Source organism: Podarcis erhardii (genome assembly GCF_964252035.2).
Source record: "Podarcis erhardii genome assembly, chromosome: 2".
Taxonomy (NCBI): Eukaryota; Metazoa; Chordata; class Lepidosauria; order Squamata; family Lacertidae; genus Podarcis; species Podarcis erhardii.
Window position 1 is genome coordinate 66,785,730 of NC_138498.1, and position 17,439 is coordinate 66,803,168.

The 17,439-nt window shown below is 41.4% G+C and overlaps 2 protein-coding genes across 3 annotated transcripts in view; one reads left to right on the forward strand and one right to left on the reverse strand.

Moving 5' to 3' along the window:
- SGCD (sarcoglycan delta) overlaps nt 1-17,439 on the forward strand; it is a 394,603-nt gene that overhangs the window by 15,163 nt on the left and 362,001 nt on the right. The gene's annotated exons all lie outside the window — the stretch shown is intronic.
- LOC309336095 (syncytin-2-like) overlaps nt 988-17,439 on the reverse strand; it is a 396,307-nt gene continuing 379,855 nt past the window's right edge. The window contains exon 2 of one of the 2 annotated variants that reach the window (XM_081851545.1): nt 988-1,209. The gene's annotated coding sequence lies outside the window, so the exon portion shown is untranslated. The remainder of the gene's footprint in view (nt 1,210-17,439) is intronic. The other variant, XM_081851544.1, reaches the window with a different exon arrangement.

A 17,439-nucleotide genomic window follows, 5' to 3' on the forward strand; every position in this document is an offset into this window, starting at 1 on the left:
TATGACACAAAAATAAAACTTCATTATACAGAAACAACTTTGCTGGGGAAGCGACTCCAAGGGGCTCAGAAGGATGGCTTCACATGTTCCTTTTTCATAGAATCATAGAATTAGAAGAGATCTCGAGGGTCATCTTGTCCAATCCCCTGCAATGCAGGAATATGCAGCTGGCTTGTTTGGGTTAGTGTAGCACCCTGCTTGTGGTTAACGCTTAGCTGGAATGAAATATTCAACGCAGCAATAGAGAAATTAAAATAGTAATTTATTTGTCAGACAAATAAATGAGAGGCACAGTGGTATATGGTTACCAAGCTCTGGCCTGGCCTCCTGCCATTCTGGCCAGCACTTATATTTCCTTAATCCAGCCCCCTTGCTCCTCCTTTGGCTGCCTCTGTCCAATCAGCCTGGTTGAAATTCCTATTGGCTGTTTGTTAGAACCAATCACAAAAGATACACCCATTTCCTTCTGTCCTTTTATGGAAAATAAAAGATATATATTCTTCTATCTATAAATGACAAATAAGTAGTAATATATCTTACATGTGTCTCAACAAGGAATCTTAATTACCAGCTCACCTCTTGCCCTCCTTGCCCTATTGCCTTCCAAAACAGATGGTTAATCTTGAATTTTTATCTTCAAGGATCTTGAGTTCACATCAACATTGAAAGATCTCCTTCATTTGGAGGTTTCTAAACAAAAAGGCCTGACAACTATATATCAGGAGTGCTCGATGGCGTCTCCTGTCTGGCAGGAGGCTGGGCTCATTTGCCCCTCTGGTCTCCTATTGCAATATGACTCTATGAAATAAGAATTTAACATTTCTTTCTTTCTAGATCCTTTGCATAATTACATTTAAGCCAATATATTTCATACATTATCATAGGTAGCCTTTTAAAAGAATTAAACCTTCTCAAAGTGAAAAGGAAGGAACAGTTTCCAGCCTCAAAATAAAAATAGAAAGAAGCTTCTTCTTCTCCAGCCAAGCCAGTTGCCTTTTTCACTGCTCTTGGCCTTTTTAACCTTAGGAAGAAGATATGGCTCATTTTACTATTTACCAACCCTTAATTTGTAGGGTCAGTGTAACCTTGGCTCTCAGCCTGTAATTCCCTTTTTACGACTTTGAGAATTGTTTTCTGCTATAAATCAGGGGGCCCCTTTGTCTAGGAGAATAAACATTGCCAAGGTTCTCTAAGCAGCTGGTCTTCTGCCTGGCATGAAACATTTGAAAATCTTTAAGCTCTTTTTAATATACAAGCCCTGATCGAAATATATAAGCTTTGATAAAAATGCAGGCTTATGATTAGATGCCTCATTAGAACCAGCAGCCATGGTGTTATCAGCACCACACTCTAAACAACTGAGCTAACTGCTAACTGAATTTCCCAAGTGATTAGTTTGGGAATTAGCGCTGCTCAGGCAAACAGCAATACAGCCAAGAGCATGGGTCAGCAAACTAAGGCCCACTGGCTAGATAAGGCCCAATTGCCCTCTAAATCTGGCCCACGTATGGTCCGGGAATCATTGCATGGATCGCCAGAACGTGTATTGCCAGCGCACACATTCTTTCCCTCTCCCTCACACGGCGGTGGCGGCACCTCCTCTCTCCCTCCCTCTTCCTGGCTTCTCCCCATCCTACCTAGAGGAGGAAGGGGGCTGGGCTTTATTGCTGCCAGCCCCTCTCTGGAGCCCTTTCGCTTTGCTCATCTTGCTGCTGCCACTGCCACCAGCCCCTGCCGCTTGCAAGACACAGGAGCCGTGGTTGGCTGAGCGCCCCTCTTGAGCAGCCGCCATTTAAAGCAGCCCCTCTCTGGAGCCCTTTCGCATGCTGCTCATTGTTCCTCCGTCGCCATTCATTCCCTCCCAAAAAAATATAGTCTGGCCCCCCACAAGGTCTGAGGGACAGTGGACCGGCCCCCTGCTGAAAAAGTTTGAGAACCAAGAGTCAGGCTGTCCACCTCAGCTGGTAGCACCTCTTCCGCTTGTGCTTTGAATGAGGTTTGATGCCTGATTCTGCTGCTGCTGTTCCACCCCACTCCCGAAACACCCCAGACTGAAGATTTGCCCTGCCTTCCTATGCACTCCTTTAAAAGGGCTTATTCTGCTATCAGCTCAAGGGCAGAGGTTCTCTTTTTACTCTTTTCCTGCAAGCAATGAATTATTTTGTTACAGAGGTGTTTTTGTTAGGTTCCTATTGTGAAACAGTTTTGTGCTATATTGTCTTCTGTAGAGGGATAGTGTGGATAGTAATATATTGTTGATGTTTAATGTATTTGTTTTGTTGCTTTTGTTAAGTGCCTTGAACATCAGAAAGTAGCATAGGAACAAAGTGACTGACGGACCAAAACTAGCAATAGACCAGATTCAGCTTGTGGGCTGCCAGGTGCCCACTGCTACTTTAAAATATTTCAAAATATCCAGTGTGCTTTACACCTGTCCTTTTCTTCTTTGTTTATTTAGAAACTCACCGTTTCTTAGGTCAGCAGCCTTGTAATTTCCTTTTATAATTGTGGCACAAGCTCTCCAAATAGCATCTTACAGTATAACTGAAGTTTGCTATTGCTAGTTGGACTATTATTATTGATGCCGGGTCAGATGGTGCTCCCTCTTGATTTAAATATCAACAGGAAATCTGAATAATGTTTGGGTTGAAGAATGTGTATATGTTTAGTAACTTGAAGAAGCCACTTTGAAGGAAATGTGAGAGGAGGCCTCACATACGCTGAATCCAAGGACATGTTTTCTTCATTCCGTTGTGCACAATATAGGCTATAGTTGATTGGAAACACTTTTTTGTTTCCTAGTTTGCTTTTTATTGCTTTTTTGTGTAGATCTGGTGGGATGAGCTTGATGAAATAAGTCTGTTTTTCAAAACAAAGAACCTTATGTTGAGACTGAAATCTTCTTCCTGCTCCTGAGCGTGCCTTCATCATCCTGTGATGTTAGTTTAGGATTTGTCCTATTGAATTAATTTTTCTGGAGGTTGAAATTAGTAAGTCAAGCATGGGCGTAGCCAGGATTTTTGTTGGGAGGGGGCATGACTTTTGTTGCGGGCGGGGGGGGGGAGAACTGAGCTATCTGTGATGCAATTGGTCAGTTAAGTATATTTAATTACTTGATTGGGGGTGGGGGGAACTCTGGCTAAGCTCATGAAGTCAAGGAGAGAAGTAAAAAGTGGGGGGGGGGGAGAGAAGAAAGAATCTGTCACTTCCACTGTGTACATCATGTAACAATGGTGAATCACAGCTCTGCTGCAGAGCTAGGTTAAACCCAAGACACAGAAGGGCTGTGTCTAGGAACCAACAGTGTCGAGGAGGGCACAGGGAATGCATTTCCTGTTGAAGAAACTACTTTAGAAGTCATTTATATTTGGTTACCTACCCCATCTTATATCCTTTACAGGAATATTGTGTAAAGTATGGAGAGCAGGGCCCATTTGCAGATTTCTCCAGGGGTTCTTGTCCAGGGGATTAACTGAAGCTCAAATCTAAACTGCTGCAAAACCTTCATATGTATTGGGCTTGAGTTTGGTCTGACTGGGTGAAATTTTATGTCTTGGCTGAATTCTGTTGGGATAAATTTGATTTAACCATCTACCCAGAGTGGTAGTTGTGGTGCATTCTGCAAGTTTATAAATACAGTGGTGCCTTGGGTTACAGATGCTTCAGAGTATGCTAACCCAGAAATAGTACCTCGGGTTAAGAACTTTGCTTCAGGATGAGAACAGAAATCATGCGGTGGCAGCGGGAGGCCCCATTAGCTAAAGTAGTACCTCAGGTTAAGAACAGTTTCAGGTTAAGAACGGACCTCCAGAACTAATTAAGTTCTTAACCTAAGGTACCACTGTATATTAAGATGGTGATATCCTGTGAACTTGATGGGAGCTTGTGGACTCTCCTTTCTAGGAGGTTTTTAAACAGAGGTTGGATGGTCATCTGTCATGGGTGCTTTAGCTGAGATTCCTGCATTGCAGGGGATTGGACTAGAGGACTCTTGGGGTCCCTTCCAACTCTACAATTCTATGATTTAAATTGACATTCATTGTAAGCCTTTTTGTCATATATGTGGGATGTAAATGAGTCATCTGGATATTTTTAAACACATTCACAGGACACTCTATTAAACAATTGTTCTTGAAGCCAGGAAAAATTCCCTAGTATATAATTTAAAGAATAGGATGAGCACATCCTTAGGCTATTTCCCATTGATGTTATTTTTATTTGTATTTATTGCTTTTCTCTGATTCTTTCTGTCAGGCCAACTCTGGCTATTCCCCAGTCATTCCTTTCCCATCTCTGCGCTGATGGGAACATACTTTAAAAAGAGCTTGTTTAATTTTGGATATTTTTGTTAGTGTTACATCAGTGTTCTGATAGCTTTTTGAGATAGCAGCAAATACAGATGGGTCTTTAACATCAAGATTCAGATCAAATGCATGATATTAGAGAAATCATGAAGGATGTCACATTGTTGCTGTTTCTTTGTGCTTGTTGATGTACAGAGTGATAGTACATTCCTGGAGAATGAATTCCTGTGGAGTTGCATGTTAATAAAGTTATGTCTTTATTATTATTATTTTATTATGATCAGTTTATTAAGTAATGGAGGACACCTGGCTTGCCAGTAGCACATTCGAAAAGGATCTAGGGGTCTTAGTGGACCACAAACTTCACCTGTCAATAGTGTGATGCAGCAGCAAAAAAAGCTAATGCTATTGCTATCCTAGTCTGCATCAACAGAAGTATAGTGCCCCAATCAAGGGAAGTTATAGTACTGCTCTATTCTGCCTTCATCATACTACATCTGGAGTACTGTGTCTAGTTCTGGGTGCCACAATTTAAGAAGGATATTGACAAGCTGGATCTGGATGATTGAGGATCTGGAAACTTAGCCTTATGAGGAATGGTTGAAGGAGCTGGGTATGTTTAGCCTGACGAAGAGGAGACTGAGAGGAGATATGATAACCATCTTCAAATATCTAAAGGGCTGACACATGGAAGATAGAGCAAGCTTGTTTTCTCCTGCTCTGGAGGGTAGGACTCAAACCAATGGCTTCAAGTTACAAAAAAGGAGATTCTGACTAAACATCAGGAAGAACTTTCTGACAGGAAGAACTGTTAGACAGTGGAACAGACTCCCATAAGAGGGGGTGGACTCTCCTCCCTTGGAGGTTTTTAATCACAGGTTAGATGGCCATCTGCCATGTATGATCTAGTTGAGATTCCCGCATTGCAGGGGGTAGGACTAGATGATCCCTGGGACCCCTTCCAACTCTACAATTCTATGATTCTATGGATTGGCAGGTGCCAACAGTGGGCATGGATAGCAGAGGTGGGTGATGGGACAACTCCAGATAACAGGATGATAGCTGAGCAGTTCTAGATGAGGGAGCCTTAGAATACATCTGGGGTTTCATGACAATGAACTAGTCATGCTGTGTGCTGATGCTGGGTCTGACTCTGATCTCTGTGATGTTTCATGTGCATTTTCTGTTGCAGCAGACTGACAAGTCAGGTGATAATTACTTTATTTGAATTGAACCAGCATAGTTACAAATTATTCAAAACATCTGTAGGATGTAATTAGCATATAAGTGATTTTTTAAAAAAATGCCCTGGATATTTGATAAAACATTGTGACAAGCTGTCAGTGAATTGTACGTCACTTATAATCTAGAAGTGTGATGAGCTGCTACCTTTATGTTCATTTCAATCACTTCAGATTCATCGTCAGCCCTCATGAACTTTAATATTTTTCAGGATATAGTTTATGAACTGTCCTGTTATCACCATTCAGTTATTGCCAGTCTACAGTATTGGATTTTATATTTCCATACTCCATTGAGTCTGCCATGCTAGGTAACTGTTTGTTCATGTGACATATCAAAAAGATTCTTCTTGTCCCAGGTTAAGCCAGCAGGGGGTGATTTGTGTTTGAGGTGGGCACCTACGATTACAATGTAACCTTCATTTTAATGTTGATGCTGAGATGTTTCACTTCCTAGAGAGCCTGTGAGCTTCTTAATCTCTTCACCTTCCTCAACTATCAGGATCAATCTACATACCGTTCTTTTCTACCAGGCAATTTCCCCCCAGACAAGGCAAATGGTTTGATTAATGGCAGTTCTGAATGCTTTTCTCCTTCCTTGCTCCTCCTGAGAACTCAATTAAAATTATGTTGTTCTACTCTGTTTAAACAGAACGTGTAACCAGGTGAACCACCTAGCTTGAGGGTTCGTCAAATGTGGGAAGATACTGCATTAGTTTCCTAGGACCTCCATACGCACCAGCTCAGAGAGGTTACTTTGGTGCCACTAACACAGCAAAAACGATGGAGGATGCAGCAGTTTTGAGATACAGTTCTCTGCAGCCACAGCAGGCGCTGTAATTCTCTAGTGGTTTGACTTCACTCCCGGAGCCACACTGCATTGTCGATCAGGACAGATGGATGCCATCAAAAAATAAATAAATGCTAGCCCTTCTGTCACATTTTCTACTGTCTCTTTCACACTGCAGCACCTGTTGTATCATGGAATTGTGGCTTTTTGACCTATATAGTAGCATGTCACTTCATTCACACCTGTGGACATGGCAGAGCACAGCAATGAATGTCATTCGACAATGTCACTACTTGTCTACCCTTTCTGCACATGTGTGCTTCTCTTCCACCAAGAAAACAGCAGGAAACAATTACTGTATTTTTCCATGTATAAGACTAGGGTTTTTTTTAACCAAAAAATTAGGTTTAAAATTGGGGCTCGTCTTATACATGGATAGTGCTAAGGGGTTTTTTCTTCATTTGTAGTCCCCCAAAATAGGGGGTGTCTTTTACATGGGGATGTCTTATACATGGAAAAATACAGTATATGCCAGTATACTACCCAAAGTTCATCACTTTACTCCAGCAATTTTCCTGGTGAAGGGGACTGCAAACAGATTCCAGTAACCTGGAAATGAGCATGAAAGAGGTGCTTTATTCCGTTGGTTTTCTGGAAGTGACTTGGATGTCATGTGAAAGCTCAGATTCAGTGTGGAAGCAGCAGAGAAATGGGATAAACTGATGTGTGAACGCAGCCTATGCCATCAAGGGTCTTCTTGGTTCTGTATTCCAAAGAGCTGAAGCTATATGATCAGTTCTGTCACCGAAGAGACTGTACTATGAGTGAATAGAGGCAACCATTTGCTAAGTGGTTATGAACTGGAAGCCAGTGGTTATAACTGCTAAGGCAGACATCTCTGTAGTCCTACCAGGAGATGTGGAAAATCTTGTCTCACACAGCACCCTAATGCAGAATGATGTAAGATTCTCACCATCACTTGAAAGGAAAATACACATGACCAATCTGTCATATCTATTGTAGTGAGTTTCCACAAGTAAACTACCAGCTTTGTTCATCACCAGATATTTTGTTCCTGCATTCTGCTGGTTGGGTACTATTTCCTTCACCTAGAGCAGCCTCCCCTAACCTCCAGATGTTTTTGAACTACAATTGTGGTCCAAAACATCTGAAAGACCCCAAGTTGATGAAGGTTGCCCTTGAACAATGGAGGGTGGGCAGGTTGCCTCTGTTCTGGGCAAGCTTACATGCTCCTGGCCTTGAACAGTAGGGTCTTAGGGTCAAACTGCACACATTTCCCCACAAATTGTCAACTGGGATGTGCGGGCGGCTGTGATCCCAGATTACATCTGATCCTAGTGTGACTATAGGTGTGCTTTAGCTCCACTGTGGTCTCCCCATCTGAATTGTGCCCCCTGCACCTACAAATTACGCACAGAAAATGCTTCTATTTGAAGTTAATGGGAGTTCCTACCCCCATCCTAAAGCAAAGGGAGGGGATCTAGATTGGCATCACAACAGGTGATGAAGGGTTAAAACTCCCTACCACCTCCACTCACATTCTAGAATCCTGATCTATATTGAGCTAAAAGCAGCAACACCCTATACTTAAAGTCCAGACTAGTCAGGGTTTATCTACACCTCTGTTTGCCCTGCCCCGTTCCCCCAGGGTTTAACACTGAATTGGAACAAATGACAATTGTTTTTTGTGCAGATTGCTGTTTGTTCTAATTTAGTACTAAAGAGCATGTTTTCTGGGGGAAAGCAGCTGAGGAAAGGCAAAACCACTCTGACCTGTGCCTTGAAAGCATGGGGCAAGCTGAAAGCTGCTGGGGGTCATGCTTTCTAGGCACAGGACAAGCGGAAGTGAGGACAAGCTTTCATTAGTACAAAATGTAGTTTTGCCCTTAGCCTTTTCAAAACTGGTAACTAAACTTCTACACCTTATTTCTTAAGCAGCTTTTAGAAAATAATATACCAATGGGCCTCAGGGAATGTGTGTGTTTTTAAAAACATTTATTTTCTAATGATCTTTCTTTTATATTTGTCTGATTTCTTTTGATTATGTGCAGTATTTTGCGCTATGATAGATACTTACTCTGTTTGGGTGATTCCAAGATTATTACTGCCTATAAATCTCAACATTTTGCCATTCTAATGCTTAAGCTGAGTATGTTGCTTGTGTAAAGTACTGCTAGAATATATATATATATGGCATATTCTCATTTACTCTGAGATTGAAAAACTTCTGAGCCCCACATGACAGAGTTTCTAAATGGCATGTAGGCTGTGGTCATTCTGTTTTTGATTTTAAATAGTAGAACAGAGTCTAATCCTCCAATCCTCCTTTGGTCTGTTTCCTGGTGGGCTGGACAAAATGAAAGTACCGGTAGTTGCTACAATTTAACAAGCTCTGTGTTGCACTAGGTTTGTTGACACAATGGCTTTTCAGTTTGGATTGGATAAAAGTGCAGGTGAACTTCTTTGGACTTGGATGTCTTTCCTGAAAATTAGCAATTCTAGCAAGCTATCGAAGCATGCTAGACGCTTGTGAATTTCCTTTTCCACTGGCCTCAATAACCTTGGTTCAGGTTTTTATAAGAGAAAAAGTTTTAATAAAAATATTCTGGCTTGAGTTTCAGAAATGTAATAAATTTTGGGAGCTGCAAAACATGCCCAACTCGTCATTTTCCATTAGCCCAGAAAACACAGGCATAAAATCTGCCACCCCTCCTTCAAAAACCAACAAAAGAACAATATAGTTTCAGCAGCAAGAAATTCACTTTTAACAAAGTCCATTACATGCTAATGCCTGGCAAACAAAAATGTTGTTATCCAGGACCTAAAAGCCACCAGATCAGGTGCCTGTGAGTACATTTTGTCTTGAGCGAACCGTGTTGAGTGATTAGCATTATGGACTGATGGAGCTTGCTGTGAAACCTGGATAATTTCCGGAGAACAGGTCTCATCTATTTGGCTTCAGCTGACCATTTATTTGACTTTGCGCTTCCAGCTAACGACTACTTGAAGAACGCTTTCTGGCAACCGCTCCTACGTTTATGGCTTTGTGCTTCCAGTGAACGACTATTTGCTCCAGTTGTGTTATGACATACTTATCACATACATAACCAGTACAGCAGGGAGAGAGACACTGTATGTTTATGAGTATCTGCAGGCTTAGTTATGCACATTGCTCTTTGTCTAGTTGGTTTATGAGGTTATATACTTACTCTAGTAAAATTGTTCTTTATATTCATAAGCCAGTGTTGTTGGTTTGTTGTTTAATATTTGTATCATTGCCACCCACCCCTGGCTTCCAGAAAAAGTGAATGTTGTGAGTTATTGTTGACTTAATAAGGTAATGTTATCAAGGCAAATCTTTTCAGATGGTGGCAGAGGAAAGTTTTCTAAATAAATGTTGACAGACAAAGAGAACCTTTCAGGGGAAAATACACACTTGCCAGAAATAATTTCAAAAGCCATACTTCATCTGTAGGTTTTGAGGAACATTTAAAATGGAAAGAATTGGCTGCTTCAACCACAAATGAGAAGATGGGGTGTAGTTATTAATGTTTTGACATTATTTTTACTATTACATTTATACCCCACCTTTACTACAAGGCTCTCAAGGTGGTGTGCATGGTTATCTTATCCCACTCCTCATTTTATCCCTCACAACAACTTCATGAGGTAGGTTAGGCTGAGTGACAGTGACTGGCTGGAGGTCACCCAGTGAGCTTCATAACTGAGCAGGAATTTGAACCCTGGTCTCCTATAAGAATACACACACAGAGAGAGAGAGAGATTCATCTGAAGATCTCAGGGCGCCTCACAGCATAAAAATACAAAGTACAAACACAAAAGACTCAATAAAAACAAGAGCAAGAACAAAGCAAACACATACCACCCCCCAACACATTAAAATGACATTGGATGTCAATCAGCTAAAGACTTAGTTGTAGAGGAACATCTTCCCTTGACACTTAAAGATGTATAATGAAGGCACGAGGTGAACCTCCTTGGGGAAGGGCATTGCACAAATGAGGAGCCACTGCAGAAAATTCCCGTTTTTGTGTTGTCTCCCTCTGGACCTCTTGTGGAGGAGGCACATGATGAAGGGCCTCTGATGATGATTGCAGTGGCTGGGTTAGTTCATATGGGGACAGGCAGTCTTTGAGGTATTGCAGACCTGAGCCATTTAAGGCTTTGTATGTCAAAAGCAGCACTTTGATTTGGGCCATTGAATTCTGCACCAGCTGAAGTTTCCAAACCCTTCAGATGCGGCTCCACATGTAATGCATTGCAGTAATCTAACCTAGAGGTTACTGGAGCGTAGATAAGCTACCCCTGTCCAGATAGGGGAGCAGCTGGGCCACGAGCCAAAGCTGATGGAAGGCACTCTGCACCACTCAGAGTACCTGAACGTCTGGTGACAACAAATGATGCAGAAGTACCCACAACTTATGTACCTCCTCCTTCAAAGGGAGTGTAACCCCATCAAGAGCAAGAAACCTCCAGCCACCTGGTCTAGGGAACCACCCACTAACAGTGCCTCAGTCTTAACTGGATTTAGCTTCAGTTTGTTGGCTCTCATCCAGGCAAGACAATGGTCCACCATATCTATTGTCATGCCTGCAGATGTAAAGAAGTAGAGCTGTGTATCACTCTTTATAACCCCACTCAGTGGTTTCATGTAGATGTTAAATAGCATAGCAGATAAAACTGAACCCTGAGCAACCCCACATTGAAGGCTCCACAGTACTGAAAAGCACTCCCCAAGCATCACCTTCTGGGAACGACCATTCCAGTGGGACTGGAACCACTGCAAAGTGGTGACACCCACTGCTAACTTGGACAGCCGCTTTAGGAGGATACCATGGCCAACAATATCAAAAGCCACTGAGAGATCGAGGAGCGTTAACAAAGACACATTTCTCTTGTCTCTCTCCTGACTGAGGTCATTCCACAGGGTGGCTAAGGAAGTTTCTGTGCCAAAACTGGGCCTAAATCCTGATTGAAATGAATCTAGAAAATCAGTTTCCTCCAATAGTGCCTGGATCTGGTTCTGCTACCACCCCCTCAAGAACCTTGTCCAAGTTAGTTCTGGCTCATAGATTTTCTGAGTCTAGAGGAGGTATCTTAAGGAATGATTTTACCACAGCCTGCTTCAAGCAGGCAAGGACCACCCCTTCTTGCAAGGAGGCATTAATCACCTTCCTGGCCCAGCTAGCTAGTTTTTGTCAGCCAAGAGGGTCAAGGATCCAGAGCACAAGTGACTCTGACCAATTCAAGCACCTTGTCCACATCCTTGAGCCTCACTAACTGACACTCATCCAGCACAACAGGACAAGACTGTGCTTTTACATTTGAGCTTTATGGAGAGACAACGTCCTTAAAAATTGTTAGCTTCCTACTGGCCTACAAGATAAGTCATTTTACTGCTTATAGTCCTGTTTTGCTAACAGTTGTTAATATTTACTAATTAAATATTAATAGACCAGGGGTAATCATAGTTGATTATTTTTCTTCCCAATTACATTTGTCCCGATGAAGCAGTAAGAGGCTCTGGCATTGATGAATTTTTATATTTGATTTGGATTGTAGCTCACACTGTACTATTTTTCTCCTTGTGGAAATTGTAGACACATTTTGTCTGTGGAAAGAAAGCAATTAATTTTATTTATATGCGAAAGCTTCAATCACTTGTATTGTTTGCATTAGATTAGCTAATATTTGCCTTAGGCAAATATCTGTAGGAAGGCACACATGAAGCAATAAAATATAACAAGAATGTGGCTGTCTGAAAATAAAGGTCCTAATGTTTTAAATTTGTATACGTGTGTGTGTGTGTGTGTGTGTGTGTGTAAAATAAAGGAGGGGGAAAGACACAAAGATTTGATTCAGAAATAATCGCCATGTGACTTGTGGGAAGGGAAGATTTGTCTGTGTAATTCATTTTTACTGTCTGAATTTCAGTGATAAACACTATTCACTGTTTGTCTGGAAGTCTTAAGAAATAGCCGATCAGTCATTTTACTTAAAGATGCGTTTTTCTATTTAGGCATCTTAAGTAAGGCCTGGCTTCTGAGAGTTTTTGGATACACATTATCCATTTCTGGGGAGAACAATGTTGATTTTTAATGCTTCTACAGTTTCTATCCGGGATTAAATGCCATTGTGCCATGGGACCGATTGATCATTGGAGAAAATAAGCTGGTTGTAGGAAACATTCTGGGTCCTAAAATGTTTATCTTCTCCTAACATAGTTGATTTCTCAATATTTTAGCATATGGTTAAATTTTTACACTCATAATTTAAGACTGCGTGCTTCTGAGTAAGAAAGTATCAGAATTGCACTTCTTAGTATGTTCACTGCAGGCATGTATGCATGGAAGAATTTACTCTTCCAGTAGTGTTAGTGCATGAATCACTGTACTGTTATATGGTGGGATGTGGGAGAAGGAAGACTTGACCTGCATGACAGCAGGATGCATTTTTGATGTAAGAGAAATTAAAACTACAGTAGTCTATAAGAGGACAGGACTTTCAAAACATGTCCTCTGCTGTGAAAGCTTGAGGTTGTAATTATATGCATGTTGAATTCCCATGAGCTTTCTGTAGCACAGGGATGCTAATAGAAGGTTTTTTCAAATCTTTCTTTGGAATTGATAGAAGTGTATGATGCTTCAGAAACCCTCAATGGAAGTAAACAAATGTGATACTTCATAATAGTCAATTAAGCTAGACCTAGGGACTTTGAAGGCTTTTATGCAATCCTTTTTGTCTGCATAATTCAGGTCATGGAATTCCACTTAAGAAATTCCAGTATAGAATGTGTTACAAGCGAGAGAATGCAATTTTTTTCTATCCTAGAAGACATCCAGTCTTGTTTTAAAGACTAGATGCCGTGGATTTGTCATCTAGTCTGTCAGTGCTGCCCCCTGCCCCATCCAAACTTGGATGTGCTCAGCTTTATAGTTTGGTATGTTACACCAACAATACCGCTTTTTGCATACTCAGAACTACGATTTTTGCCCCAACTGGAAAGCTGCTGTTAAATGGGGGCTAGTGAAGCCCTGGGCTGTGGTTGAAAAATTGCATAATGTTCTTTCTATTGCACGATTAAGATGGGAAAGTCTTGCTGAGACTCCACAGCAGGTACTAGAAGATTTGTGCTCTCAGTATATTTTAGAGCAGTGGTTTTCAACCAGTGTGCCGTGGCACCCAAGGAGAGGGGAAAGGAGAGTAGACTTGCAGAACACTCCACAAGGGAGTGTGTTCAAAAAGGGATGAGGGGCTGCCGGCTCTGCAAGCAAGGGATGATAAAACTGGGCTCCTAAGTCTCACAGGGGTGCCTCCAAAAGAATATAGTTGGTCGAGGGAGTCGTGAACTCAAAAAGGTTGAAAACTTCTGTTTTAGAACATATTGTTCTCCTGTTGGACATGCTCTCATCTCAAGAAGTCAGTGTTTCACACAGAAAAGTCAGAGGCAGCTGCTTTTCACATAGATATTTATTCCAGCTGTTGGACATCTGCATTACTTGTGTGCCAACAGCGGGTATTGTTTCCTAATTACAAAGAGCTTGCAGCTTGATAAAGATTTTGCAAAGGAATGTTGTCGTGAGTAAATTTTAAGACATAAAGCTGAGTTACTTTTCTTCTAGACCCATATTTAAATCAACTACCTGCCCCCCTTTTAACTGCTGAACTTAAAAGACAAAGCTAGCAGAAGATAAACTATATATTATGCATATGTAAATACATGCCTGCTCTGCGTCAGCTAAAGCTTTAAAGCGTATGCTATTTCCAATGAGCGTCTAATAATGTTTCAGACATATATTTTTGAACTGATACTGCTGTTGAATGACATGTTTTTATTTTATTTAAAAACAACAACTTGAAAATAAGATTGCAGAATGCATGTGTCATCTAAGCTTGTACCAAAGAAGTATGTGAGAGACAACTTTCAGATAATGCCATTTTGATTCACTTTAAGGTGAATCTTGCTGAAGAGGTGCTTTTCTAGCAGCATGTGAGATATCTAAAAGCACTTCATCTGAATTTCCATGGTCCCTATATCTGTGCACATTAATTTGCATATGTTCAGTTTACATTTATGTGCACCCGTCTCTAAGATACAGTAGATAATACCTGCAGATTCTCTTTGATGTCTTAGGAAGAAATCTAAACTGGTGTGGGGCAGTGGGACAGTGGCAGCAGAGAGACCGCTGCATCCAGGGCCAGGGTGGAGGGAGGATTTCATTTTTTCACTGCACCAACTGCTGGCTAGCACAACAAACATGTTGGCCTGGATCAGGCCTCTTCCTGGTAGCTGGCCTGACTTAGGATTCAGTGGATCCTTGGCTGGCCTTGCTCTGCTCCACCCGCAAACACCATATTTCAAGAGTATATGCAAGCTACTGACAGTGAGGATACCACCAATGGTAGATTCTGCCCAGTTGTGGTTTATGTGAGCATAGTCAGGAATTCTGCAGTGGCAGAGCTCACACACCAGCAGATCCAGGCAGACCTGTGTGGAGGAACATTCTGCATGCACAGCAGATGCCATCCCACTGAGCTATGGCCCCTTCCCCAAATGGGGGCTTTAAATCGTCCTATTTTTATATTGTCACTGTATGTTTTTAAGTTTGTATATTGTGTTTGTTGCTTTGCGAGGATGTATTCCTGAAAAGCAGGATAAAACATCTGTTGAACGCACTGTGCAAGCCTTAAGGCCTAGGATGCTCAAGGCAAAGGACAAAGCTATGATAACTTGGAATGGAATGATTTCATGCTTGGTTGTATAAGAATACCTTGCACAGCAGAGGTATTCTTCCACATTCTTTCAGATAAAAATGCATGGGTTCATTACTTTTTGTGAGAGGACAATTTAAGGCAACTATTGACCAGGGCCACAATTCAATGCACAGTTAATTGTTCTTAAGCCCTGCTGAAAGCAGTAGAGTGTAAGTGTACCAACTTGCATGATGGCCAAAAGAAGGATAATAGAATCATAGTGTTGGAAGGGATCACAGGGGTCATTTTGTCCAACCCCTTACTATGCAGGAATCTCAGCTGACGCATCCATGACAGGTAGCCACCCACACTCTGCACAAAAACCTCCAAGGAAGGAGAGTCCACAAAATCCCAAGGGAGACTGTTCCACTGTCTTAATGTCAGAAAGTTCTTCCTGATGTTTTACTGGAATCTCCTTTCTTGTAATTTGAAGCCATTGGTTTGAGTCCTACTCTCCAGAGCAGGAGAAAACAAGTTTGTTCCATCTTCCATGTGAAAAGCCCTTTAGATATTTGAAGATGACTTTCATATCTCCTCCCAGTCTCCTCTTTTCCTGGCTAAATGCACTCAGCCCCCTCAACCATTCCTCATAAGGATTGGTTTCCAGACCCTTGATCACCTTGGTCCTCTTGCTCTGTACACATTCCAGCTTGTCAACATCTTTCTTAAATTGTGGTCCCTAGAAATGGATACAGTATCCCAGGTGTGGTCTGACCAAAGCAGAATACTTCTGTTGATACATCCTAGAATTGCATTAGTTTCTTTGTTGCTGTATCACACTGTTGACTCATGCTAAGCTTGTGGCCTACTAAAACCCCTAGATCCTTTTCACATGTACTGCTAGTAAGCCATGTGTTCCCCATCTTATATTTGTACAGCTGGTTCTTCCTGCCTAAGAACCTTACATTTGTCCCTATTGAAATTCATTTTGTTAGTTTGGGCCCAGTTCTCCAGTCCGTTAAAGTCAATTTGTATCCCAATTCTGTCTTCTGCAGCATTAGCTACCCCTCCCAGTTTGGTGTCATCTGCAAATTTGATGAGCATCCCCTCAGTTCCTTGATAGGTTATCTGCAGAATACATGTTTTAACATGAATAATGCAGTCCAGTTACTGAGTATAACATGTTGCAATGGGAAAGATTTTATCTAACTCAGAAGTGAATTGACAGCTATGGTTTGGTTTAGCAAAATGTTTTCAACTGGAAAGATGCATCTATAGTACCCAGCACAAAGTGCCTGGCAAACTCCATTGACTCCAGAGGTGCATATTACTGGATAAGGTTCTGATCACATAAACAATAATGGGTTGTGTTCTGTTTAACACCTGGTCTCTGGTTATGTCAGCACAATGATTTTTCCTTGTACAATGTAGCATTCCCTCTTCTACTCCCTCTAACACCCCCCCCCCGTAAATCTGTTCTGGGAGGTTCCCATAACCCTCCAAAGCAGATTTTGAGGGGATGGTTGTGGGGTGGGGGGGGAGAGGGCAGGAACATTCAATTGCACTAGCGGCAATTCTTGCATGCAAACAACTAATTAGTTGAATACCACCCATTAATTTCCCTCCTAAAGAAGTTAATGCACATTGTTTAATTATTTGACTTTCTGTGTATACTCTGAAGCAATAAATACCGTAGAATGATCGTTATCTATTATTGTTCCTGGAGGTCAAAAATAAACTACTTCAAGGTGGTGTTGATAATAAGAAACTGAAACATATACATATTATTATAGGAAAACTGTGAAATGTTTCTATAATAATTTGCGGAGTCTGTTGCCTGTCTTACAGGCCAAATCATGGACCTCTTTGTCCTCTTGGTGGAATAATAGGTTATTGCTGTGCCCATCTTATGTATTTGGCAGACTGCACCAAGCAGGGGTGTAGAGAATTACCTTCCTGTTCTTAAGAAAAAAATGTTAAATTTGTTTTCACTGTGCTGTTGGGATGCTGTGCTAGAGCCGAGGCTTGCCACTGATAAATATTCTATCAGGAGAATATCAGGACACTGTTTCTTTGGGTCTGAGGGTTGATCTTTTGTAACCTGTTCAGCAAGTGCAGACTAGCTCCCTGAGCTGCAAATAAAATAGGCCTAATTTCTCCTCATAAGAGAGAGAAAACAAGTGCATTAAACAATTAACTTATAGAAATTGAGAAAGTACTCTGCAACTTTTGTTGTTGTCCATCTAATGTGAATTTCAGCAGATCATGCCAGTGTTATTCTCACAACAATCTGAGAGATAGTGACATGTCCAGTGTTACCCAGTGATTGTTATGGCCAATTGGGATTTGAACCTGGGTCTTTCCATCC